The sequence below is a fragment of the Dipodomys spectabilis genome, unplaced genomic scaffold (assembly GCF_019054845.1).
Source record: "Dipodomys spectabilis isolate Male_0828 unplaced genomic scaffold, ASM1905484v1 ptg000098l, whole genome shotgun sequence".
NCBI classification, from domain to species: Eukaryota; Metazoa; Chordata; class Mammalia; order Rodentia; family Heteromyidae; genus Dipodomys; species Dipodomys spectabilis.
Window position 1 is genome coordinate 1844439 of NW_024870775.1, and position 26387 is coordinate 1870825.

General features: G+C 39.4%; 1 protein-coding gene across 1 annotated transcript in view; it reads left to right on the forward strand.

The window, feature by feature from the left end:
• Positions 1–9164: 9164 nt before the first annotated feature.
• The window catches only part of Fancc (FA complementation group C), a 213212-nt gene continuing 195989 nt past the window's right edge, over positions 9165–26387 (forward strand). Inside the window, exon 1 of the mRNA XM_042687050.1 lies at positions 9165–9327. The gene's annotated coding sequence lies outside the window, so the exon portion shown is untranslated. The remainder of the gene's footprint in view (positions 9328–26387) is intronic.

Consider the following 26387-nt stretch of genomic DNA (forward strand, 5'->3'; position numbering starts at 1 on the left):
TACAGATAAATCTCATTGTTGCAATGGGTCCACCTGTATCCCTATTTAAACGATTTGTTTTTTCCCTTCCCCTCCACAAATTATACCAGCATCAAATACAGTGCAAATATACTTATTTTTTTATTATTGTTAAGTAGTACAAAGAGGTTTCAGTTCAGGGTGTCAATTTATGTAGGTCTTTATTAGTGTCATCATCTTGATCATCACCCATTCCATCATTCTCCCCTCCCATATAAAACCTTTTTCTCAGTTATGGGGCTTGAATTCAGAACCTACATTCTATCCCTGAGCCTTGTTTGCTCAAGGCTAGTGCTCTAGGACTTTGAGCCACAGCTCCACTTCTGGTTTTCTTGTGGTTAATTGTAGATAAGAGTCTCATAGACTTTCCTGCCTGGGCTGACTTTGAACCTCAGTCCTCAGATCTCAGCCTCCTGAGTAGCTAGGATTATAGGTGTGAGACATCAGCACCAGGCACAAATATATTCTTTTCTTTTCTTTTTTTTCAAATTCTTTATTGTGATTAAGTGATTACATAACTCCCCAAATTTCACAGTATTGTGGGATAGTGATGCTTAAAGTCACAACACATTCTAACTTTCATAGGGCAAATTGTCTATCGTGGTCTATAACATTTATGAGTTCTATGAGCTTTGCAATAGAGTTATTTCTTCCACATTGGGTGATATGTACATTTCTTTTGTTTTGCATAGCGTCAGCTGTTCCCTCTTTCCCACTTGTTCCCTTCCTCCCATTGCTGCCACTGAGTTGCTTAGTTCATTTTGATCAATGTCCAGTGCAGCTGATGAGTCCCACTGTTGTATGTTTTTCCCCTATTCCCTCTAGTTCTGTGTCCTCCTCCTGGTTTCCCTCCAGTGTGCACATACATACCATATATGTGATCAGCAACATGGGTTACTTAGCAGTGATTCGACCAGATGAATGGAAGTCCTTTGTTTCTTAATCCTTGTTAATTTTATTGTATCACCTTAAGTTTTGGATTTAACATCCACTTATCAGGGAGACCATGTGCCATTTGTCTCTTTGCTCTTGGCTTACCTCGCTTAACATGATTTTCTTCTAGCTCCATTCATTTCCCTGCAAATGCCATTATTTTGTCCTTTCTAATGGCTGCATAACATTCCATTGTGTATAAATACCACAATTTTTGGAACCATTCATCTGTGGTGGGACATCTGGGTTGTTTCTATATCCTGGCTATTGTGAACAGTGCTGCAATAAACATGGAGGTGCATGTATCCTGTTGTTCAGGATAGATGCCTAAAAGTGGTATGAATGGGTTATAAGGGAGGTCAATATTTAGCTTTCTGAGGACCCTCCAGACTGCTTTTCAAACTGGTTGTATAAGTGTACATTCTCACCACAGTGTAATAGGATTCCTCTTTCTTCGCATCCCCTCCAGCATTTATCCTTGGCTGACTGTAGGATGTGGGCCATTCTGATTGGGGTAAGGTGGTATCTCAGGTTGTCTTTATTTGCATTTCCTTTACAACCAAGGATGGTGAACATTTCTTCATGTGTCTCTTTGCCATTTTTTATCTCTTCTTCTGAGAAGTCTCTCTTTAGTTTCCTTGCCCATTTAGTAATTAGTTTGTTACATTTGGGAGGGATTAATTTTTTTTTAATTTTATTTTATTTTATTTGAGAACATACTGTACAGAGGGGTTACAATTACATGGGCAGGATAATGCATACATTTCTTACCAAGCATTGCAGCCTCCTCCTTTGTTTACCCTTCACCTCCCTTCCCACCCTCCCCCCTCCCCCCCCACCCAATCAAACCCCCCCTCCCCCCCACTCCGACATTGTAAAGCTGGTTTTGACATGACATTTTGTACTTCTCATTGTTGCAACAGGTCCACCTGAATCCTTAAACGACTTGTTTGTCCCCGTCTCCTCCACATGTTATACTGACATCAAATATAGTGAAAGCGGGGGTTACACTGTCGGGGAGGGACATACAAAGCAACAAAGAAATAATCTTATAAATTCGTTAGAAACACATGCATGAAAGAAACAAAAACATTAAAATACATATTTGAGGGTTCGTTTTCCTAACATCACATTATCTTTTTCCGCTTGACTCATACCTATACTAGATATTGCAAATAAGGGAAACCATGGGACCTATGTTTCTTTGGGCCTGGCTTACTTCACTTAATATAATTTTTTCCAAGCCTTTCCATTTCCTAACAAATGGGGCAATGTCATTCTTTCTGATGGAGGCATAGAATTCCATTGTGTATATATACCACATTTTCTTGATCCATTCATCTACTGAGGGGCATCTGGGTTGGGAGGGATTAATTTTTGAGTTCCCTATATATACTGGATATTAACCCCTTGTCTGATATATTGTTGGTAAATATTTTTTCCCAGTTAGTTGGTTGTCTTTCTAGCTTGGTTGCTATAACTTTAGCTGTGTAGAAACTTTATTTCAAGGTAGTCCCGTTTGTTGAGTCTCTCCAATTTGTTGTGACCCTGGGACTCTGTTCAGGAAGTTCCTGCCTGTGTCTCTCCTACTCTGTCAAGTTAAAGTGTCTCTCCTACTCTGTCCTGCAGTAGTTTCAGAGATTCAAGTTTGATGTTAAGGTTTTTAATCCATTTTGAGTTGATGTTGGTGCATGGTGATAAGCTGGGGTCCACTTTTAGTTTTCTGCATGTGGCCTCCCAGTTTTCCCAACATCAGTAGTTGAAGAGGCTGTGTTTCTTCCACTGTATGTCTTTGGCTCCTTTGTCAAATATCAGTTGACAGTAGGTATTCTTTTCTATTCCATTGATTGCTAGGTCTGTTTTTGTGCAATACCATGCTGTCTTTGTTATTATGGCTCTATAGTAAAGTTTGAAGTCTGGCATCGAGATCCCTCCCATGTTGTCTTTTTGCCTAGAATTGTTTTGGCTATTCTATGTCTTTTGTTGTTCCATATGAATTTTTGGACTGTTTTCTGTATTTCAGAAATATACATCATTGGGATTTTAATAGGAATTGTATTGAATTTGTATATTAATTTTGGCAGTATTGCCATTTTCACTATATTGTCTGCCTATCCAAGAGGATGGGAAGTCTTTCCATTCCCTGGTGTCTTCTGTAATTTCTTTCTTTACGTTTTTAATAGTTTTCATTAAATAGTTCTTTTACATCTTTGGTTAGATTAATTCCTAAATATTTTACTTTTGGGGAGGTTATTGTAAATGAGGTTGCTCCCTTTATTTCCCTCTCTGCTTGTACATTGTCAGTGTACAGGAAGGCGACTGATTTTTGTGGGTTGATTTTGTATCCTGCTACTTTGCCGAAGTGGTTTATAATTTTTAAGAGTTTGGGGATGGAGTTTTGGGGATCATGAAGGTATAGTATCATGTCATCTGCAAAAAGGGATAGTTTAACTTCTTCCTTCCCTATGCAGATCCCTTTAATGTCTTTTTCTTGCCTTATTGCCCTGGCTAAGGGTTCCAGGACTATATTGAAGAGAAGTGGAGACAGTGGGCATCCTTGCCTTGTTCCTGATTTTAGGAGAATTGGTTGTAGTTTTTCCCCATTAGTATAATATTGGCTATTGGTCTGTCATATATGGCTTTTATTGTTTTAAGGAATGTTCCTTCTATTCCTATTTTCTCCAAAGCTTTTAACATGAAGGACGTTGTATCTTTTTTTTTTTTTTGGGGGGGGGGTCCGGTCGTGGGGCCTGAACTCTGGGCCTGGGTGCTGTCCCTCAGCTCTTCAGCTCAAGGCAAGTGCTCTACCACTTGAGCCACAGCGCCACTTCCGTTTTTTTCTTTTTGCTTATGTGGTGCTGAGGAATCAAACCCAGGGCCTCATGCATGCAAGGCAAGCACTCTACCACTGAGCCTGGGCCTGGGCGTTGTCCCTCAGCTCTTCAGCTCAAGGCTAGCACTCTACCACTTGAGCCACAGTGCCACTTCCAGTTTTTTTTGTTCCTGCTTATGTGGTGCTGAGGAATCGAACCCAGAGCCTCATGCACTTTCCAGCCCCAGGACATTGTATCTTATCAAAAGCCTTTTCTGCATCAGTGGAGATAATCATTGACCTTGGATCTGTTGATGTGTTGGATTACATTTATTGATTTATATATGTATCTCTGGGATGAACCTACCTGGTCATAGTGTATGATTTTTTTGTGTTTCTGGATTGTTAGCTAGAATTTTGTTAAGGATCTATGCATCTGTGTTCATCAAGGAGATTGATCTGTAGTTCTCCATATCCAAGAGGCAGCCTGGAAACATATCCCTGGCCCCACAGGAGCGCCCATCACGGATCCTGCCCTGATCACTGCCTATTTTCCTGAGATCCGACCAACGTGGGACTACAATACGGTTGAAGGTAGGTAGCGACTCCTCGTCTACCGCCAGGCTCTGTTGGCAGGTCTCTTTGAAATAAAACAGAAACTGATTTTCCTTTATTATAAAGGAAATTCAGAGTTAGCCAAAGCAGGTGGCTCCATGATTTTGCAGATTGACAGTCTTTCTCACATCTTTGCTCTACTATCCTCATTCCATTGCTATAATTCTTGCCATTACCTAAGGGTCCAAGATTGCCAAAGCCCCAGTCAACTGAGTTATGGAATCAACCAAAGTTTGTTAGCCTTCTGTGACTAAAACATACCTACATAATGAACTAAGCAAGACAAGTTTATTTGGTTTAGTTTTAGGGGTTTTGGTCCATGGTCTGTTGGTCTCATTGCTTTTAGTCCTGTAGTGACAGCCTATTCACTTCATGTCAGGAATGAAACAGAGAAAAGTTGAGTGTTAGATCATATTCTTTGCTCATTTGTATCTTTCTGTGATTATCTACTCTTCACTAAACCTAGCATAAAAATACATAGTTTAACTATTTGGATCTTGATTTCTTAGGAAATTTCCTATATATTGAAAAGTAACATTAAATAAATCTGTATTTTCTATTGCTAATCTCTGGTTTAGGGGCCTCAGTCATGAACTAGTATGGATAAAGAAAAAATGTTTTTATTTCCTTCAGTAGATTTTTACTAGACTTCCATCCATTCACTAATCTGGTAGGCTCAGCCAGAGTTCTGAAGTTCAGAGACAACAAACAGCTATCATTTCCAGGTCCTTTATTACTGAAGTCAGCACAGAAAAGAGGTGACTGATTCAAGGATATAGGAATCTTGGGGACAACTAAGAATAGAAAAAGTCAGTTTGCCTTAAAACTATACTTAAAATAAGAAAATTGGGAATGGAAGCTACCCTGTTATATAGAATAACATATCTTTTCAATTTGTTTTGCCTTTGTGTGTGTGTGTGTGTGTGTGTGTGTGTGTGTGTCCAGTCCTGGGGCCTGAACTCTGGGCCTGGGTGCTGTCCCTAAGCTCTTCAGCTCAAGGCTAGTGCTCTATCACTTGAACCACAGCGCCACTTCCGGTTTTTTTCTTTTTGCTTAGGTGGTGCTGAGGAATCGAACCGCTCTACCACTGAGCCACTTTCCCAGCCTCTTGCTTTTTTTTTTTTTTGGTCAATTGTGGGGCTTGAACTCTGGGCGTGGGCGCTGTCCTCGTGCTCTTCAGTTTAAGGTGAGCACTCTACTGCTTGAGCCACAATGCCACAACTGGTTTTCTAGTGGCTTTTTTGGAGATAAGAATCTCATGGACTTTCCTGCCGGGGCTGGCTTTGAACAGTGATTCTCAGATCTCAGCCTCCTTAGTAGCTAGGATTACAGGTGTGACCCACCAGCGTCCGGCTGTTTGGCTTTTTTTCCTAATAATTTTCTCTGTTACTTACATTTTTTCCCCCAAACTTTGGCCAGCAAAGGGGCTTTGGTTCCTGAGTTATAGAGGTGACTCAGTCTCAGTGCTGAAATCCAGATTCCCTAGGAATCCATTAGTTCAATGAGGGTCAGGTTACCATTCTTGGTTTAAGTAGTTGTAGAACGGATCCGGGGACTAGTACAGATGCTCCTCTATTTATGAGATTATTTCCTGATAGTGTAGGATGAAAATATCCAAAGTCAAAATATATGCAACATGCTTAACCTATGTAACACATAACACTGTAGGGTATTAGTTGTTTCCCATTTGGTAGTTGATTACTTTTTGTAGCCTTGACCTTCCTTGAGCTCATGAGTTCTTTTCTATGCAGGATAGCTAATCAAAGACTGTCATTATTGCTCCATTTCTTTAAGTGTCTCCCGTACAAAAATTATTTTCATTGTTTTCTCTGAATTGTTATACATTTTCTCAGGTAGATGTTTTAATTGATAATTAGACAATATAAGTCTATGGGATCCCTTGTTTTCTCCTAATTTGGGAGATAAGCCAACACATAGTAAGTGGTTAAAAAGTACAGATATCCGAGTCAATCTATCTGGATTTGAAGTCAGGCTCCAACATCTACTAGTATCTCTGTGATACTGAAATACTACCTACAACATAAGATCACTGTGAGAAATAAAGGAAATAATGTAAGCCATGGAATCCGTCCAGTATGTGACCTTGGTATAATACATATAAAACATTCACAGTTGTAAAATTGAAGCTGTAGATAAGACAGTGTTCAGCCCTGGAGTATCAAGTGACAGCTGGAAGCCTGGTATTTGGACTCTGTGGAAGGATTTCTACTGTAATGATGTGAATCCAAGGCAGGTGATTCTATTTGTTTTTTGAACTTTAAAGGAAGGTTTGCTAGAGCTGGGTGCTGGTGGCTCACACCTGTAATTTAGCTACTCAGGAGGCTGAGATCTGAGGGTCAAGGTTTGAAGTATGACGGGGCAGGAAAGTCTGTGAGACTCTTATATCCACTTAACCCCAGAAAACTGGAAGAGGAGCTAGGGCTCAAAGTGGTAGAGCACTAGCCTTGAGCAAAAAAGCTCAGGGATGTAATAACTTTCATCTAAATAAAATATTTTTAATTTGTTCAACACTATTTGTGATTGGGCTCTATAACAGAACCTAACTTGTTTCCAGTGTTACACAAAAGTTTAGCTCAGTACAAAAACAGGATTTTTATTTAAGTATTTGTTTCTTAGGAAACTTTGTAATTTTACAAATGGGTCATCTCATTACTGCTTAAAATATTAGAAAGTATACCCCATACATATGTATGTCAGATAAAGTGAAATGTCTATAAATAAGTTGAAAATTTACTCTTTATACCATATGTACCTCCCACCCAAATCCAAATTAATCCTAAGCATCCAAAGCAGTATTAAACTATACAAGACTAAGAAGTATTAACCTGAATTAAAGTGATAAAACTGCAAAATTGCAACACCTCAATAAAACACAAACATTACAGATGTTTTTCAGCAAATACATAAAGACCTGAGTATTGAAACGAAGTCTCTTAAACAGACACATATACACACAAGATGGCTCACACCTATAATCCTATCTATGTAGGAGGCAGGTATTGGGAAGATCATAGTTTGAAGTCAGCCTGGGCAAAAAGAAGTTTATAGGACCCCCATCTCAGCCAATAAAAAGGTAAACTGGTGTTCATCTGTCATCCCAGGTATATGGAAGGCCAAACAAAAGTACTTGGAGACCCTATTTCAAAACTAAAGAAAAAAGGGCAGAGGCATGGCAGTATCTGTCTACTAAGATGAAGGCCCTGAGTTCAAAACCAAGTACTGCCAAAATAAACATAGTCATTGCTTTGCTGGCAAATGCAGTCTAAAAATATTAGTGAGCTCACTTAGTCACAGTGTGACTTTCTAATAGCTTAAATATCATAATAAGAAACACTCAAAACAGGTAGGTGCTGGTGGCTTATACCTGCAATCCTAGCTACTGAGAAGGCGGAGATCTGATTGCAGTTTTATGCCAGCTTGGGCAGGAAATTTTGTGAGACTCTTATCTCCAATTAACTACCCAAAAGCCAGAAGTGGAGCTGTGGCTCAAGTGAGAGAGCACCAGCCTTGAGTAAAAATGTTAAGGGACAGTGCTCAGGGCCTGAGTTCAGGCCCCAGTACCCAGACAAAAAAACAAAAAGCAACACTCAAATATGGATGGAGATCTATCTATATCTCCATTATATGTATGTGCACACACACATAAGTCTTGCATCAACCAGGGGGCAGTGTAAAGAATGGGTTTAAACATCTGGTTTTAGAAAGCGGATTTTGTCAACTTTGTCTTCAATTCTGGCTTGGGTTCATCTTTTATCTTAAAAAAAAAAATGTTGCTACCACTACTGGGCATACTCCTTTTAATCACTTACTTATTTTATAACCCTGGCAGGGTATTTCATTTCTGAATTGGACTTAATGTTTTGTAAAATAAGTATTTCTTCATCCTAAGAATGGTTGGAAGTGTTTAAACAATTAAGGGCTATTTTTATTATATAATGCACTGTTTTTAAGTTTGTTTAAAAAAGCACACACGAAACTGCACGGTTATAAGGAATTCATGTAAGAAGAATCTAAAGGCTTAAGGTTAGATTGTGTATATTTAAAAAATTGTTTTCTTCTGATCATTAAAGGGATTTCAGTTTAACGTTTTCAACCTTTGTGTACAACGCATCTTGCTCAGTCACCTCTCCCATCACTTAAAAAACAACTTAAACATCTATGAAAGAATCGGTCGGTTTTACTCTTATTAATCTTCACTAAGAAGAAGAAAAAAAAAAAATCCAAGACAGTGTCACTGACCCGAAAGGAAGTTTGTAAAAAATGTGCTTCCATTACGTGGCTTACACGAATTAGTGACCCTAAAAAACAACAGCAAAAAAGCCCCAATCGTGTGGTCGAGACTACAGCTAAACAAGCCAGATTTCTGGCCCTGCTTTTGGAGGTTTTGCTCCTTGACAAACCTTTTTCCTTTTCGCCTCCGCGGCACAGTGAATGCTCAGGTTATCTGGCAGTGACAGGAGAACCACGACCACATACGCCAACACAGAAATCCCACGATCGCCTTTTCTGTTTTCGAACCCGGGCCTCCGCTGCAGCCCCACGAGGCCCAGCGTCTGTCACCGAGCCACGGAGCCGGCCTCAGGGCTCGTCCCCGCCCCGGGCGCGCCTCCGGCCGGCCCACTTCCGCCCGAGCCCGCCCCCACCGACCCGAGATTCGTCCGGACTTTCCCGCGAAGCCGCGGATCTGCGGGTGGGGGTGAGGGCACGCTAGGCCGCACGCCAGGCCCCAGAGTGCACTGCGCGTACATGTGGGCGTGTGCGCGCGCCCAGCTCGGCTGTCGAGAGACCGCAGGAAAATTCCAAGAGTCGACACAAACAAAAAGCCAAATACGAAGGCAAGCCAAGTTCTCAAGCCACAAGAGCCCGGGCCGTGGCGTCCTTCCTGTCACGGGCCAAGTGCCGAAGGCAACGCTGGTGAGGACCACCCGGTAAGACTGGCCGCAGAAAGAAGCGAAGAAGGCTGGCATCCCCCAAGGGGCCTAGCGGACGCGTCAACTGAGGGTCGCGGTGCTGCACAGAGAGGGAGGGGAGACTCGCAAGGACGCCCGCCGTGCCCCGCGCCCCGAGGTGGGGGAGCCTGCCTTCCGCCGGGCGCACCTTAAAGTGGGGCGGTGGGAAGCGGCGTCCGGTAGCGCCAGCGCGATGGGCGGGGCTCAGAAGTGGGCGGACCCGTCGGTGGGCGTGACCCTTTCGGGGGCGTGGCGAGCTCAGGGGGTGGAGCCGGCGAAGGGGTCACGTGGAAGGGAATCCCCAGAGCGGGAGGGGCTGGGAGTTGGCGTTTTGGGTTGGTTTGGTTCCTTGATCCTTGGAGGCTGGGTATTGAGTGGCGCCGAGGTGAATTTCTTGTTGTTTTGCGTTGGATGGATCCGTGAGAGTTGTGACCACTTTTTATCCATCAGCTAGCCTGATTGTCTCCGCCGGAGTTCTAGTTAGGGGGTAGGCCCGCTTCGAAGAGCAGGCAGGGTGCAGACTCTGTCCCTCCCTGCCTGTAGTGCTGGACCGAGAGAGAGTTAGGATTGGCGATCGTCTCCCCTGAGCTTTGTTTGAATGCTGGGCCAAATCATATGAAAAGCCCTGAGAGTTTTTTTTTTTTTTTTGGTGGTGGTGGGGGGGAGGTTTGTGGTGTTTCTTTAGGAGGGTACAGTTAGAGCTGTTAATCTTTTATGATTTAGTGTGTTCTAGTGTTCCGGGGTGCGGGCAAGACATGGTGGAGGGTGTGTGTGTGTGTGTTCATGAAACTTGACAGGTTTGGGATTAGAATCTTAAGGAAAGAGGCCAAGGAATTTTCCAGCAAGGACTTGTATATTCCTGGACTTTTGTTCTAGTCCGAATAGTTTGAAAACTCCTGGGTCCTCCTGATTTCCGTCTAACCTGTGTCCCATTTAATGCAACTAAACTATAATGTGTTTGACTAACCACTTATCAAATAAGCACAGCATGCTTGGGCCACCCAATTTCAGCTATTTGTGAATGTCGCTTACGTTTAGTGGTAGACAGCTCAGAACATTTTCTCATTATACCCTCAAGGAAGGAGGAAGGGTTGTTACAAAGGAGAGCATTCATATCGTGTGTTGGGATCATTCATTATATAAGCTTAGATAGAAAACATGTTTATTGTGACTTTATCCATTTTAACTTAAATCAAATGATGTTTCCGTGTAATGTACTATACCAGATTCAAGTGGAAAGAGGCACTCCTATGTATCACTCATAAGAAAGACTACATTAAAAAAAGAATTTGTTTTTCCTACTTTCTTCTAATTCTACTTCTCCAGAATGAACTTTTTATCCTAGTACTTTATTTTAATTCTTTTTTTTTCTTTTTATATTCTCTCTGATGTGTGTGTGTGTGCATGCGTGCATGCCTGGGTATGCCAGTTTTCAGGGCCTTTGCATTTTCCCTTGGCTGTTCCTCATGAGTGGTTGTCTACCATTTGAGTAGGAAGAAAATCCATTCCTTTTTTTTTTTTTTGCTGATCAAGAGATAAGAGCCTCATATTGGCATCAGGTAGAATTTGTATTTTGACTTTTACAAATGATCCTAACCTTGGGTATGCCAAGTCATTAAAAAAAAAACCACAAACAAGAGATCCTGAATAATTATTGTTCTTACACATCTTAACAATTATAATTAATATAGAATCTTAATGTAGATGAATCAGCAAAAACTAAAAAAAAATCACCATGAGCCCTGAGAAGGAAATTAATTTTAAAATCAAATAATATTTAATAAAAGAAATGCTTATTAAAAAAAGAGATAAGAGCCTTATAGACTCAGTTCTCAGGATTACAGATGTGAGCCTCTGCTTGATTTCTTAACAGTTTATTAAGGCATCAGAAAAGAAAGACGAAGTATTGGTATGGCTGGAAGATAGATTGGTGCATGTATGTGAAACTGTACATTTTAAAGTAAATGGTATCTTTAACTAGCTCCATAATTCTGCAAGTAGTTCCAGTAATAATTATACAAATTTTTTATTTATAAAAGCCGGCTACAGGGAGGCCAGCCTGACCAATAGAAAGTTGGCTTGATGATCTAGGCCACAGACAGACGAAAAGGAATCTCAATTGTAGTTCCAAGATGGTAGTGGTGGAGCCTAAATCCAGGCTAGATTTCAGCCAAATAGAATTTTTTTAAACTTTATTTTAGCCTAGGATATGCACATTCTGTACTTGTTTGTGGATCCTGAATAATTCCTTCCTTCCTTCCTTGTGGGGCTTGAACTCTGGGCCTGGGCGCTGTCCCTCAGCTCTTCAGCTCAAGGCGAATGTTCTACCACTTGAACCACAGTGCCACTTCTGATTTTCTGAGTGGTTTTATTGGCGGTAAGAGTCTCATGGACTTTCCTGCCTGGGCTAGCTTTGAACTGGATCCTCAGATCTCAGCCTCCTGAGTAGCTAGAATTACAGGTGTGTGAGTCACCAATACTCGGCTGAATAATTTCTTAATATAAGAAAACATTCAAATGAAAGGTTCTTTGAGTTTCTGTGTTTTAGTAAAAACACTACATGTGGAGAAGGTAAAATAAAGATTCAGATAACAATTCCTTTTTTTTTTTATTTCCTTTTTACTAAATCTGGAACGTTGTGTTGTTGTTACTGTTGTTGCTATTACATGGCTTTGCTTTGGACCATGATATGGATCATTCTGTTGGGCTCTTCATAAACTGCTGGGCACAGAGAGATTATTTCCTTGTTAAGAACTATATTATTCAATTTTTTTCGTTAGCTTAACAATACACAAGGTGGGTATTATAAATAAAAGTAGTTTACTTAGCTTATAGTTCTGGAGGTTCACAAGCATTATTCCAGTATTTGTGTGGTGAGGATCTTCAGGCTGCACCATAATGTGATAGGTGACATCGTGGCAGGAATGTGTGCAGAGTTGAGAGATCACATGTTAAAAAGCAAATAAGATTTCTTGAGCCAAGATCTTTTTATAATGATGTGTGGAACTAACTGGGGTCCTGAAAGAGCTACATTAATTCCTACTGAGAGCAGCGCTCCCATAAATTGGTTATTTCTCATTGGGCCCTCATCTTTTAAAGGTTACTTTGCTCCAGTACTACCACATCAAGGCCATTCTTCTAGCTTATAAACTTTTGGAAGACAAAGCAAATCTAAATCATGACAAAGAGAATCTATAATCTTCCTTGATTTTACATTTCTGATTCTTTTCTCTAGTTAAAAGAAGATAGAGTTCATATGGAAGTTAGTTTTTATTTTTTGTTTTTTTTTGGGGGGGTATGGTATTGGGCCTTGAATTCAGGTATTGTACTTTTCCTTGGCATTTTTTGTTCATGGTTAGCACTCTTACCATTTGAATTATGCCTCCATTTCTGGCTTTTTGCTGGTTAATTGGAGATGAGAGTCTTGGATTGGTCTGCATGGGCTTGGCTCTGAACCAGGATCCTGATTTCAGCCTTCTGAGTAGCTAATTCTGTAGGTATAACTGGTCTCATTATGTAGCCCTGGCCTTGAACTCTTGATTCTTCTACTTGGGTTTCACAACTGCTGAGATTATAGGCATGTACCACCCCACCTGGCTTCTGTTAACACCTTCCCTCCCCATTTCTATGAAGTTTTCTTTTATGCATATTTCATATTTGTGTAATATATAATATGTAATCTTTTATTTGGGATTGTTTTCATTTAATAGTGCTTCAAGGTTCATCTATCTGTAGCAAATATCAGTACTTCATTTCTTTTTAGGGTTAATATTCCATTGTTTGGTCTTGCCGTCTTTGCGTATATGTAAGCCTGCTGTGAAAATTTCATGTTGAAATTTTTATTGGACACATGATTACTTTTTTCTTTTTTTGGTAAAGGGATTTGAATTTACGGTCCTTGTGCTCTCTTGGCTTAATTGTTCATGGTTGATGCTCTGCCACTTGAGCCATACATACCTTCAGCCCACTTTTTGTCTGGTTAATTGGAAATGAGTCTTTTGGAATTTTCTGCCTGGGCTGGCTTCAAAGTTGTCTTCTACATCTCAGCCTCCTGGGTAGCTAGGATTATAGAAAAAGCTGTGAGCTTTTCTAGACATTTTGTATAAGTGGACACAGAATAGGTGCTCCCTGTGTCTGGCTTCTTTTTAGTAGTGTAGTGATTTTATGACATATCAGTACTTTGTTCCTTTTTGTTGTTGACTACTATTCTGTTGTTCGTATTTTGTTCAGCAGGTGATGGACATTTTAGGAGCATTTACTTTTTGGCTATTATAGATTAGGCTGCTGTAAACATTTGTATGCAAGTCATTGGTCATAAGTTTTTGTTTTGTACAGATATATGAATGGATTTGCTGGGTGATGTATAAATTTAACTCTTTAAAAATCTACCAAACTTGCCATCAAAAACGCAAAGTGCAGCCACTGGAAATCAGTAAGGAGGCTCCTACTGTAGCACTCCTGGGCATATATCCAAAGAAATGTAAAGATACAATAGAGATACTCATTCACCTATGTTTATCTTAACAACATTACAGTAGGTAATTGGTAGAATCAGCCTAAATCACCCTCAAGTGATAAATGGCAAAATAAAATGTGATACACAAACAACACACACACATATACACATTCAGAATGGAGTGGTATGTAGCCATAAAGAAGAATGAAATTATGTTGCTTGCAGGAAAATGGATAGAACTGGAAATACCATGTTAAATCAAATCAAGCAGATTCAAAAGGATATGTAGACCTAAAAAACAAATGATGTGAGTGTAAAATGACTTTAGGGTGTAAACCATCAAGAGTGAGGAGAGTGAAAGGGGAAGGTAATAAAAGGGGTGAATATGATCCAAGAACATGCATATGTGAAAATAGAGTAATGGAAGTCATTAAGATTGAAGGGGAAAGAGGCATAAGAAAGAGAAATAAAGGGGTTGAATATGATCAAAGTACATGCATTTATGGAATGGTTACATATATACATATATGGGATGATTACAGTGAAACCCTTTTGTATAATTAATCAACAAAACAAAAAGAGAGGAGTGGGAATCTGTCAAGCTTTTCTAGTGTGATTATACTGTTACATTCCCACCAGCAGTGAGTGTGGCTTTTCACTTTTCCATATTTGTACCAACATTTATTATTATATCTTTTTAATTATAGTCATCATGGTGGGTTCTTTAAATTTGCACATAAATTTTAATATTAGCCTGTCATTCCCCCTCCCCCTAAACTACCCAGCTGCAATGGAACTTGAAAGGAATTATATTAAGTGGAAAGATTTATTTGTTGCTAGTATATGCAAATACAGTGATTTTGTATATTGATCTTGCATTGTAACCTGTAACCTTGCTGATTTTGATTTATTTCTAGTGGGTGTTTTATTTTGGTGAATTCCATAGGATTTTTTATACACAGCATTATATATGTTAAAACCGTTTTTCCTTTTCATTTGATGCCATTAATTTTCTTTTTTGTCTTATTGCTCTGGTAAGAAACTCTAGTACATTGCTAATAGCAGTGGAGAGTATAGATCTTCTTCACTTGTTTCTGCTCATAGAAGGAAAGCATTAAATCTTTGCTATAGGTTATTATTTTAGTTCTAAGTTGTTTAAATGCTGTTTATTGGATCGCGGGATTTCCTTCTGTTACTAGATTTGTAGGAATTCTTAGGAACAAATGTTGGAAATTTTACTCGTCTGAATCTGTTGATATGATCATGTGACTTTGTTCTTTTATTCTATTGTGTTATTACATTCATCTATTAATATTGGCATTCCTGGGACAAATCCCTCTTGGTCATGTTATATTATCTATCTATAGCTGGATTTGGTTTTACATTTTTTGTTTTTTTTATGATTTTTTGCTTATTTTCATGGGAAGCCTTGAAGGGTGTTACTTTTCTCTTTTGACTTCAGTATTAATGGTTAGTGGTCTTAATAGCCGGGCATCTCGTGGCTCTTGCCCATAATTCTAGCTACTCAGGATGCTGAGTTACTAGGATCACAGTTTGAACCAAGCCTTGGTAGGAAAATCCTTGAGACTCTTTAGTTAGCCACCAAAAAGCCAGACATGGAGCTGTAACTCAAGTGGTAGAGCGCTAGCCTTGAGCAAATAAGCTTGGGCCAGCGCCCGTGCCCTGAGCTCAGGCTTCAGGATTGGTGACGCACACACTAGTGGTCCTAGAGTGATTGCTATGGGAATATGGACCCATTTGTCTCTAAAGTTTGTGAAGTTAGTATTTTTTTTTTTTTTTTTTACACATTTGGTAGACTTCTTCCATGGAACAGTTTCTGGATTTTTCTTTACAGAGACATTTAAAGTTACTAATCTCGTGTCTGCGCGGGTCCCCCTGTACGTGTGCGCATGCGCGTCCGCCAGTGCGGCCGGCTCCTGACTGCCGCGCGCGGCGCGCTGCTGTTTGCAGCTTCCTTTCAGTGGCTGTTGGGCTGTTGCATTCATTCCAGGACTGTTCTGCCTAGCGCTGGCTCCCACGCGGGCATGTGCCTTCTCTACCCTGGACTTCCCGAGTACACGGTGGTCGACGGCACCCAGTAGTCATTTTGAGAGTTCTCTGTGGCCATTTGTTTTGACACTTAAGCCACGGGATCTTTAGGGGATGAATGGTCATTGCTTTGGGTTTTGTCACCCAACTCTGAGGTGCAGGATTGAACTTCGTTGTCTTACGTTCTTCGTGGACTCGTATATCTTCATTTTATAACCATTCATTTAACCCATTTTAAGCATTGTGGTAAGTGACATCCTAGATTGGTTCCTGCCTGGCTAATGTTGTGCAGCATGAACTGGGGGTGGGAAGGCCTATCACAATTTTAGTGTGGTAAAGAAAGATTGCTTAATGTCATCCATCTGCTGTTAGTGTGATATTTGTATTATTTGACACAGTGAATACAATACTCTTCATAAAAACATATACTTGAATAACTTACTATCAAAATATTAAATGAACAAAAATCTCACTTACTGGGTACTGGTACTTCACATCTGTAGCTCTGGCTACTCACTAAGCTGAGGTCCAAGGATTGTGATTCAAAGCTAGGCCAAACAGGAAAGACCATGAGACTCAAATGTAGTTAACAATGAAAAAGCCAAAAGTAGGTCTGTGGTTCAAGTGGTGGAACACCAGCCTTAAATAAGAGTCAGTGCCCAACCCCTGATTTCAAGCCCCCATACCTGTCCCAAACAAGCAAACAACAACAAAAACAGCCTCACCAAAGTTCTTTTGAACTTTATGATGGGTTGTAAGGTACCCCTTTGTAAAAACAAATATGATTTAGTTTGTAAATTACATATTGCCATCCCTTTTGCAGGCATTTTATGACTTATGCATAATGTTTAAAGATTTTTGAGTCAGTTACTAACATTTATACACTAAGAATACACCTTTAAAAAAATCCACATTTCCAGCTTTTTTTTCTTTCCGAAATCACTTTCATTGATACATGTATGTGTAGTACATATGTGCTCCCTCCCCCTTTTCTCTCTCTCTATTATTTTTTCCTCTGTGGTTCTTTTCTTTTTTTATTGTAAAGGTGATGTCCAATGGGGTTACAGTTACATAAGTAAGATAATGAGTTCATTTCTTTTTGAACAGTGTTACCCCTTCCTCATTTCTCCTGCTCCCCTGCACTCTCCTTCACCTGCCCCCAAGTTGTAAAGTTCATTTCCAACATAGTGTATAGTGAGTGGATCACTGTTGATGTCCAGCTTTTTAAAGTGAAAGGCAGAGCCAGGCACCAGTGGCTCACTTTTAATTACACAGGAAACTGAGAGCTGAGGTTTGCAGTTCAAAGCCATTCTGGGCAGGCAAATATGTGAGACACACTGTGTGTGTGTGTGTGTGTGTGTGCGCGCGTGTGTGTGCGTGTGCGTGTATGTGCATGCATGTGCCAGTCCTGGGCCTGAACTCAGGGCCTGGGCCCTGTACCTGAACTTTTTTGCTCAAGGATAGCACTTTACCACTTGAGTTACAGCTCCACATCTGGATTTTTTGGTGTTTAAATTGGAGATCAGAGTCTTATTGACTTTTGTGCTGGGGCTGGCTTTGAACCGCGATCCTCAGATATCTGCCTCATGAGCAGCTAGGATCACAGCCATCAGTCACTGGTGCCTAGCTGTGAGACTCTTATCTCCCAGTTAACCACCAAAAAACTGCTATGGGTCAAGTGGTTAAGCACTAGCTTTAAGCAAAAAAGCTCAGAGACAGAGCCTGTGCCCTGAGTTCAAGCCCCAGAACTGACAAAAAAAAAAAAAAATAAAAGCTGAAAGGCAGCTTGACTATATTATGTTGGAGCTCTCTTTTGGCAGCTGCTGGTGAGAGCTAAGTCCTGGCTGTCGTCTTTGGCAGAGCTATGTATTCTGCTTGCCTCTGGCCCATCTGTATTCTTTGCTCATTTAATTTATCCATGTGGACATTTCATGTCTAAAGTAATTTACTAACTTTGAAATAATTTCAAAATAAATTTAGTTGTCAAACTAACACAGGAAGAATAGTTCAAAACAAACTTATCCTACTTGTTGGGGAAGTATGTTCCCTTGAGTCCAAAGTTTCATCTCCCATGGAAAGATTATTATTCCTAAAAAGTAATAAATAGCCGAACGCCGGTGGCTCACGCCTGTAATCCTAGCTACTCAGGAGGCTGAGATCTGAGGATCAAGGTTGAAAGCCAGCCGGGGCAGGAAAGTTGTGAGAATCTTATCTCCAATAAACCGCTAGAAAATTGGAAGTGGCGCTGTGGCTCAAGTGGTAGAGTGCTTGCCTTGAGCTGAAGAGCACAGGGACAGCACCCAGGCTCAGAGTTCAAGCCCCAGGACCTACAAAAAAAAAAAAGTAATAAATATCTTTTAGGAATTAGTACTTTTTGGTATTAGTATTTTTAATTAATTAATTATTATTATTATTATTTTGTCGGTCGTGGGGCTTGAACTTTGGACTTGGGCGCTGTCCCTGTGCTCTTCAGCTCAAGGCGAGCGTTCTACCGCTTGAGCCGCAGTGCCACTTCCAGTTTTCTATTGGTTTATTGGAGATAAGAGTCTCATGGATTTTCCTGCCTGAGCTGGCACGATCCTCAGATCTCAGCCTCCTGAGTAACTAGTATTACAGGCATGAGGCACCATCACCTGGCTAATAATTTTTTTTTTTTAGCATTTTTTACTTGTTTGGTTCTTCTATGCATTTCTAGCATTAGTGTGGTTATAAACCCTATTGATATTTTGTACATTCCAGATTGTATTCACATATGTTATTTGTGCGTCTTACAATAACCATATGTACCAATGTAAGATAGGCTGAGTAGACTAGATATGTGACACAGTGGTAGTGTGCTTGCCTAAGCATTCATGAGGCCTTGGTCTTTCTGTCTCTCTGTCTCCATCTCTGTCTCCCTGTCTGTCTGTCTCATACACACAAAAGGAAAAGAAAAGAAAGGAAATAAAGTAGGGCCTTTCAAAAGAATTAATTTGGCTCAGAATTAGGGCATTCCTAAGAGATAGTCCAGCAGAATATAGCTTCTTTCTGAAGAATCTCATGGGTTACTTGTGTTAATGCATCCTTTAAATGTCCTAATCATTGTGGCATGAGCACCTTTTTCAGTAATCTAAAGAACTGAGCATTTCTGCTTACACATACACATTCAACTGACTTTACCAAAAAACAGCTACCTTCAATAATTTCTCTGAAATGTTTATGGAGAAGGAATCTAAATTAGTGGCAAGGCTGTTGACTGATTTCCAGGGAAATGAATTCCTGTTTGGTTCTCTTTATACCAGTAGCCCATGTCCCAGGGCAGCTGAAGCTTCCCATTGATGCATTCTTAAGCAAGCCTCTGGCAGGCTTTCTGTTGCATCTTTCTACTGTGTAAATAATTGCATTAGAAGAAAAGTAATTTTTGAATACTGCCTAACCAGTTTGTGCTTGGTAATGTGCTCTGAGACCCTCAGTGAAGCCAGCAAGCAAATTAGATCCACAGTGTATTTGATATGTGTATTTTTTCCCCAAATGAAATTTGAATTCCACAAACACAAATTGAGTAATTTTCCAAATGTTTGTATATGAATGGAAGTTTTTTGTCCTATCCTTCTGTAACCAATACCATAAAACTTCTGAAGGTTCATGATGGATTTGTTGTACAATGTTAATCTAAAACAAAACTTTATTCTGACTAAACTTGTAGCTATTGAGATACTAAACCCATTTTCATTGATCAGTACAATATGTTGGTACCAACCAGATCTAAAAAATGTGTAAAGAAGTACCTTATTATAGTTGTAAACATGAGTGCAGCTGCTACAGATCTAGCAAAACCTCAGATTAAACAATTTCACATTTACTGAAGATGACATTCCAGACCCATTTTTCATAATATAAACACTCTGAGACATGCCTTTGAAATGAGTGGAATTGTCATTAATATTAATGCCACTGAATTCAAGGCTGAGAAGTCATTTCTTTTCAAGCTTTATTTGTCACTCCTAATTTTAGAATGAAATATACTTTTAATCTAAAGTATAGCATATTTATTCACAGCCAGAAAATAATTGACCCTATTGCTTTTGAATGGTAGGAATGTAGTAATATAGTATAAGTGTTTTTTTTCTTCTTTCTTGTCTTTAACATAAATGAATACATTAGATGAAATTTGGCAAGAAGTACCTGTTAATGAGCTCCAAGTACATTGACCAATTAAAAAAATAAAGGACATTAAGAATAGTTGCTATTTAAGGATTCTATTTGTGTGACATTTTAATTTTTCATTTAAGGAGAGAATTTTATTCTAAGTGAATCTGAACATATTGCTTGTGGTCTTCTAGTTAGATTAGAGTGAGATCAGTGTTCAAAACATGTACCATTCTAATTTGGTTTTCCCCTCAGTTTCCACTTAATAGAACAAATAGTGAGGGATTGGCATAGCTATTTTCTTTGTGATTTCCTGATAATTATGTTATTTTTGTCAAATTTAACACTATACATGTGTCTTTTGGAAGCTGAGTAATTGGAGCTTTGGCTTGGTTGTGTGTGTGTGTGTGTGTGTGTGTGTGTGTGTGTGTGTGTGTGTGTGCGTGCGTGCGTGCAGGTCTGTGTGTATTTTGGTTTTTGTTTGCTTGCTTGTTGGTGAGTGTAATATAAAATTCCATCCCATTATTGAATTTCTTTTTTTTTGGGGGGGTGTGGCTGTTCATGGGGCCTGAACTCTGGGCCTGGGCACTGTCCCTCAGCTCTTCAGCTCAAGGCTAGCGCTCTATCACTTGAGCCACAGCGCCACTTTCGGCTTTTTTCTTTTTGCTTATGTGGTGCTGAAGAATCGAACCCAGGGCCTCATGCATGCAAGGCAAGCGCTCTACCACTGAGCCACCTTCCCAGCCCCTGAATTTCTTAATTAGACTTTTGGTAAGTCTTTAAACTAGATAATGGAATTGTTAAATAGCTCTTTCTTGATAAGCTGTCCATATTAAAGAGAAGCAGTATTTATCACAAGATGGTTACATTTCTCTCACTTACAGTTCTTTAAATCTAGTTAAGTGTTTTCCTTCCTTCCTTCCTTCCTTTCTTTCTTTTTTTTTTTTTTTGCTGGTCATGGTGTCTGAACTCTGGGCCTGGGCACTGTCCCTCAGCTCTTCAGCTCAAGGCTAGTGCTCTACCATTGGAGCCACAGTGGCTTTTTATGCTTATGTGGTGCTGAGGAATCGTACCCAGGGCCTCATGCATGCAAGGCAAGCATTCCACCACTGATCCACCTTCCTAGCCCCCAGTTAAGTGTTTTTCTGATGAGATTTGAAGCCAACTATTATCAAGTTCCATGCTCTAACTTAAGGCTGTGAAAATAAACCACCAATATGGTAATATTATATTCAGTTACTTTATGTTTTTCATATATACTGCACAATAATTTAGAACAAATTTGAGATGCATTTTGTACATCATAAGATTAACCAATTTGTAAGTATATAATCCAGTGATTATTAGTAGGTTCACAATTGTTCATCCATCACCATAATTTTAGAACATTTTCATCATATAAAAATATTTTGTAAGTTAGTAGTAATCTCTTAACTCTGCCACCTCACTCTTACCCAAGGAATTGTATGCCTAATAGTGTCATATTCAGAGGAACTTTGGATATTTCTAACAACATATAAAGTACTTAGTGGCTGGGTACCCGTGGTTCATGCCTATAATCCTAGCTACTCAGGAGGCTAAGATCTGAGGATCACAGTTTGAAGCCACCAGGGAGGAAAGTTCATGAGACTCTTACCTCCAATTTACCAAAAGGCTGGAAGTTGGAGCCGTGGTTCAAGTGGTAGAGTGCTAGCCTTGAGCAAAGAAACTTAGGGATAGTAACACCAGGCTCTACAAGTTTAAGTCCCAGGATTGGCACACATACACAAAAAAAGTATACTATATTGATAGATACTATTGTCTTAACTCTTCCTTCTTTCCCTTTTTATATTTTTCTTTTCTTTTAAATTTAAGATAACTGTGGAGGTTTCTTTCAGCCCTTAGTGTTTAGTTAAAATTTTATATTTTGAGAAGGAAATCTGGCCAGATACACAGAGCTTGTTCCTTTCTAGTTTAGATACCTTTTTGCAGTTGCTCTGTGATTTTTTCTTTACATGTTGACCATATTTACTATATTTTCTTTCTTGGCTTTCTTTCTTTGGGGGCACATCTTTAATATTTTCCTAAAGCAGAATATATGGGGATTAAGTTATTTTTAGCCATTGCTTGTTGGATGTTTTGTTATTCCAGTCACATTTGATTGATAGCTGGTCTGAATATAGACTACCAGGTTGGAAACAATTTTTCTTGAGAATTGTGAAAGCAATGTTTCATTTCCTTCTACTTTTTTGTGTTTCTACAATATTGTGATGTTGTACCTCAGTGTGATTTTCTTTTCATTCATTCTTTTGGATTAGCTCTTTGAACATAGAAACTCTTGTCTTTCAGTTCTAAGAGCATTTTTGTTGGTTATAGCTTCCCTTATTTTCTTTGGTGCTTCTTTTTTTTTCCTTTCCTTTTTTTTTTATTGTGAAAATACCGTACAGAGGGGTTACAATTACATGGGCAAGATAATGAGTACATTTCTTATCAAGCATTGTATCCTCCTCCTTTGTTTCCCCTTCCCTTCCCTTCCTATCTTCCCCCAGCCCCCCCCCCCCCAACTCTTTGGTGCTTCTTTATTTGGAGCGCCACCTCCAGGATATATCCTTCAATTTTCTTATGTTTCTTCTATTTTCCACTATCTTGTGTTTTTTCTTTCTCTCTACTTTTTGAACATCTTAACAGCTTTACATTTCTCTTTTTAAATTGAAAATTTCACTTCTGTTATCATATTTTAAACTTCCAAGTCAGTTCCCTGAATGTTCTTATGCTTAGTAGTCTCTGTTGTGAATGTAGTATTAAAGCTTCTCTACTATGAAGTTATTGACATTAGGTCTTCTTGTAATGCTCCCTTTCACTCTATATGTTTTCCCTCTTCTTTTTTACAGTGATGAGGATGGAATGCATAGTTTCTGCATAATAGGCAAGTGCCTCACCCTAGCTCCCAACCCTATTGCTTTTGTGTATATATTTTGGTTCCATCTTTCATTATAGAGACTTCTTCAGGTATCTGATTTTCTGATTATATTTAGGGCTATATTTATATTGTAAAAGTTGATTAGAAACTTCAAGAACACTGACTTTTAGATTCCTTTAAGGTGATCTAGTTGGGCTGTATGTTGGGGAAGCCCCTTATGCCTATCTATATTCTTGGATTTTAGGCACATCTGAGTGGCTTGTCATCTGTAGGTCAGCCTACCAGAGATCCAGGTAGAAAACTCAGAATGGGGAGTGGTATTTCAGCATTTGCCATTCTAGTTTACAGATTTATTTTTTTATATTTACAGATGCCTTTGTTTCCTGATCCTTGGGGACAGATCTAGTGATATAAAATGACATGTCAAATAAACAACTTTCTCATAATCTTTCCCAGGTTAAGTTTTATCTATTGTATTAAATCGATCACTACTTTCACATGTTTCCTAGTTTATGAAATTATATTGATTTTTTTCTTTTATGTTTTCATCTTAATGAAAGAATTAAAATTAAATACTTTTATTTTAGTAGGACTCCAGGAAGGAATGGGGGATTTCTGTGTTGGATCTACTTTCTTTGTAGAGAAATTGCTGCAAAAAACACCTTTATCCTTATTTTCCTTTAATAATTTAAATTCTAATGCTAAAGTTTTCCCTCTATACATACTTTCTCTCTAATGTGGCTAGATGGTTACTCTAAAAAAATTTTTTTTTGGTTTTGTTGTTGTTGTTGGTTGTGGTACTTGAACTCAAGGCTTGGGCGCTATCCCTGAGCTCTTTTGTTTAAGACTAGTGCTCTACCACTTTGAGCCACAACAACCACTTCTGGTTTTCTGGTGGTTAATTGGAGATAAGAGTCTCATAGACTTTCCTGCCTGGGCTAGCTTTGAACCACAATCCACCGATCTCAGCCTCCTGAGTAGCTAGGGTTATAAGCATGAGCAACCATCACCTGGCTAAACCATTCTTCTGATTCATACATTACTAATAAAATGAGATGTCCAGTAGTTATATATTTCTGAATACAACTAGGCTAGGTGGTTTTTTTTATTTTTATTTTTTAATTTATTTTATTTTATTTGTGAACATACTGTACAGAGGGGTTACAATTAGATGGGCAGGATAATGCATACATTTCTTACCAAGCATTGCAGCCTCCTCCTTTGTTTATCCTTCACATCCCTTCCCGGCCTCCCCCCTCCCCCCCAGTCCCAATCCTTCCCCCCCTCCCCCACCAACATTGTAAAGCTCGTTTTCGACATGACAACTTGTACTTCTCATTGTTGCAACAGGTCCATCTGTATCCTTAAACGACTTGTTTTTCCCCATCTCCTCCACAAGTTATACTGACATCAAATATAGTGAAAGCAGGGGTTATACTGTAGGGGAGGGACATACAAAGCAACAAAGAAATAATCTTATAAATGTGTTAGAAACACATGCATGAAAGAAACAAAAACATTAAAATACATATCTAAGGGTTCATTTTCCTAACATCACATTATCTGACCTTTTCCGCTTGACTCATACATATACTAGATATTGCAAATAAGGGAAACCATGGGGCCTATGTTTCTTTGGGCCTGGCTTACTTCGCTTAATATAATTTTTTCCAAGTCTTTCCATTTCCTAACAAATGGGGCAATGTCATTCTTTCTGATGGAGGCATAGAATTCCATTGTGTATATATACCACATTTTCTTGATCCATTCATCTACTGAGGGGCATCTGGGTTGGTTCCATATCTTAGCTATGGTAAATAATGCTGCAATAAACATAGTTGTGCTGGTAGCTTTAGTGTGGTCTTGTTTGTAAACATTTGGGTAAATGCCTAAAAGTGGGATTGCTGGGTCATAGGGGAGTTCTATGTGGAGTCTTTTGAGGAACCTCCATACTGCTTTCCAAAGTGGTTGAACAAGTTTACATTCCCACCAACAATGAAGTAAGGTTCCCTTCTGTCCACATCCCCTCCAGCATCTGTTGTTGTTAGAGTTCTTGATTTTTGCCATTCTAACTGGAGTGAGGTGGTATCTCAATGTTGTTTTGATTTGCATTTCTTTTATGGCTAGGGAGGTTGAGCATTTCTTCATGTGTCTATTGGCCATCCTTCTTTCTTCTTCAGAGAAGTTTCTCTTCAAGTCTTTCGCCCACTTGTTTATTGGGCAGTTGTTTCTTTGAGGATTTGTTGTTGGGGGATTTAATTTTTTGAGTTCCAAGTATATTTTAGATATGAGACCCTTGTCCGTTGTATGGCTAGTAAAGATCTTCTCCCAATCCGTGGGCTTTCTATTGATCTTGCTAGCTATGTCCTTTTAGGCTAGGTGTTTTATTCTGATTTTCTACAGGTCTAATGGATGATGATTATTGAATCAACATTTATTATGTCGCTGTTCTGTGCATAGCATACCACCAAACTACTGAACTACTGTAATAGTGGGCTGCCACAGGCATAAGCCATTAGTGCCCAACACAAATATGTATTTTTAAAGAAACATTACCATTTCTGCGACTTCCTTCTTAGACTTAAGAATTTATGATGAACTTTTTTTTTTTTTTTTTGGTTTTGGGGTTTGAACTCTGGGCCTGGGCACTGTCCCTCAGCTCTTCAGCTCAAGGCGAGTGTTCTACCACTTGAGCCAAAGTGCCAATTCTGGTTTTCTGGTGGTTTATTGGAGATGAGAGTCTCACAGACTTTCCTTGCCTGGGATGGCTTTGAACCGTGATCCTCAGATCTCAGCCTCCTGAGTAGAGGATTATAGGCATGAGCCACTGATACGCGGCTATGAACATCTTCTTAAGTTACTCTTTGTGTGCTAACTGCCTGTGTAGTTTAAAAAGTATGTGTTTAGCTGAGTGTCAGTGGCTCACATCTGTAATCCTAGCTACTCAGGAGGCTGATACCTGAAGCTGATGGGTTGAAGCTAGCTGAGGTAGGAAAGTCCATGAAACTCTTATCTCCAATTAAGCACTGCTTGAAAGTAGAGCTGTGGTAGAGTGCTAGCCTTGAGCAAAAACGTTCAGGGACAGCACCCCAGGTCCTGAGTTAATTCCCAGTACTGGCACACACAAAAAAAGTATGTGTTTAAATTATGATTGTTATGCCTACTTTAACCAGTGCCCATTATTGTGGCTTCTAGACCTATTTCTTCTTTGTGTGGTCTTACAAAAAATAATTGCAGGAGAGAAACAAAACCCTAACTTTGGTGGCACTCTGCATTAAATAATTCCAGATGTATATTTTCCCTACATATAGAAAGAACCTACACTATGCTGTGATTGTTCTTTTCATCCTCCCTTGTCTTTCCAATTTCATTTAATTTTAACCTCAATTCCAGACTAGTTTTGTGCAGTCTTTGGCCTGTTGCCTTGCTGTCTTTGCCCCATCACAAATGTTTCTCTTGGCAAAGAGTGTAAATGATGGTGGTCTTTGCATTTTGACTTGGGAGCAC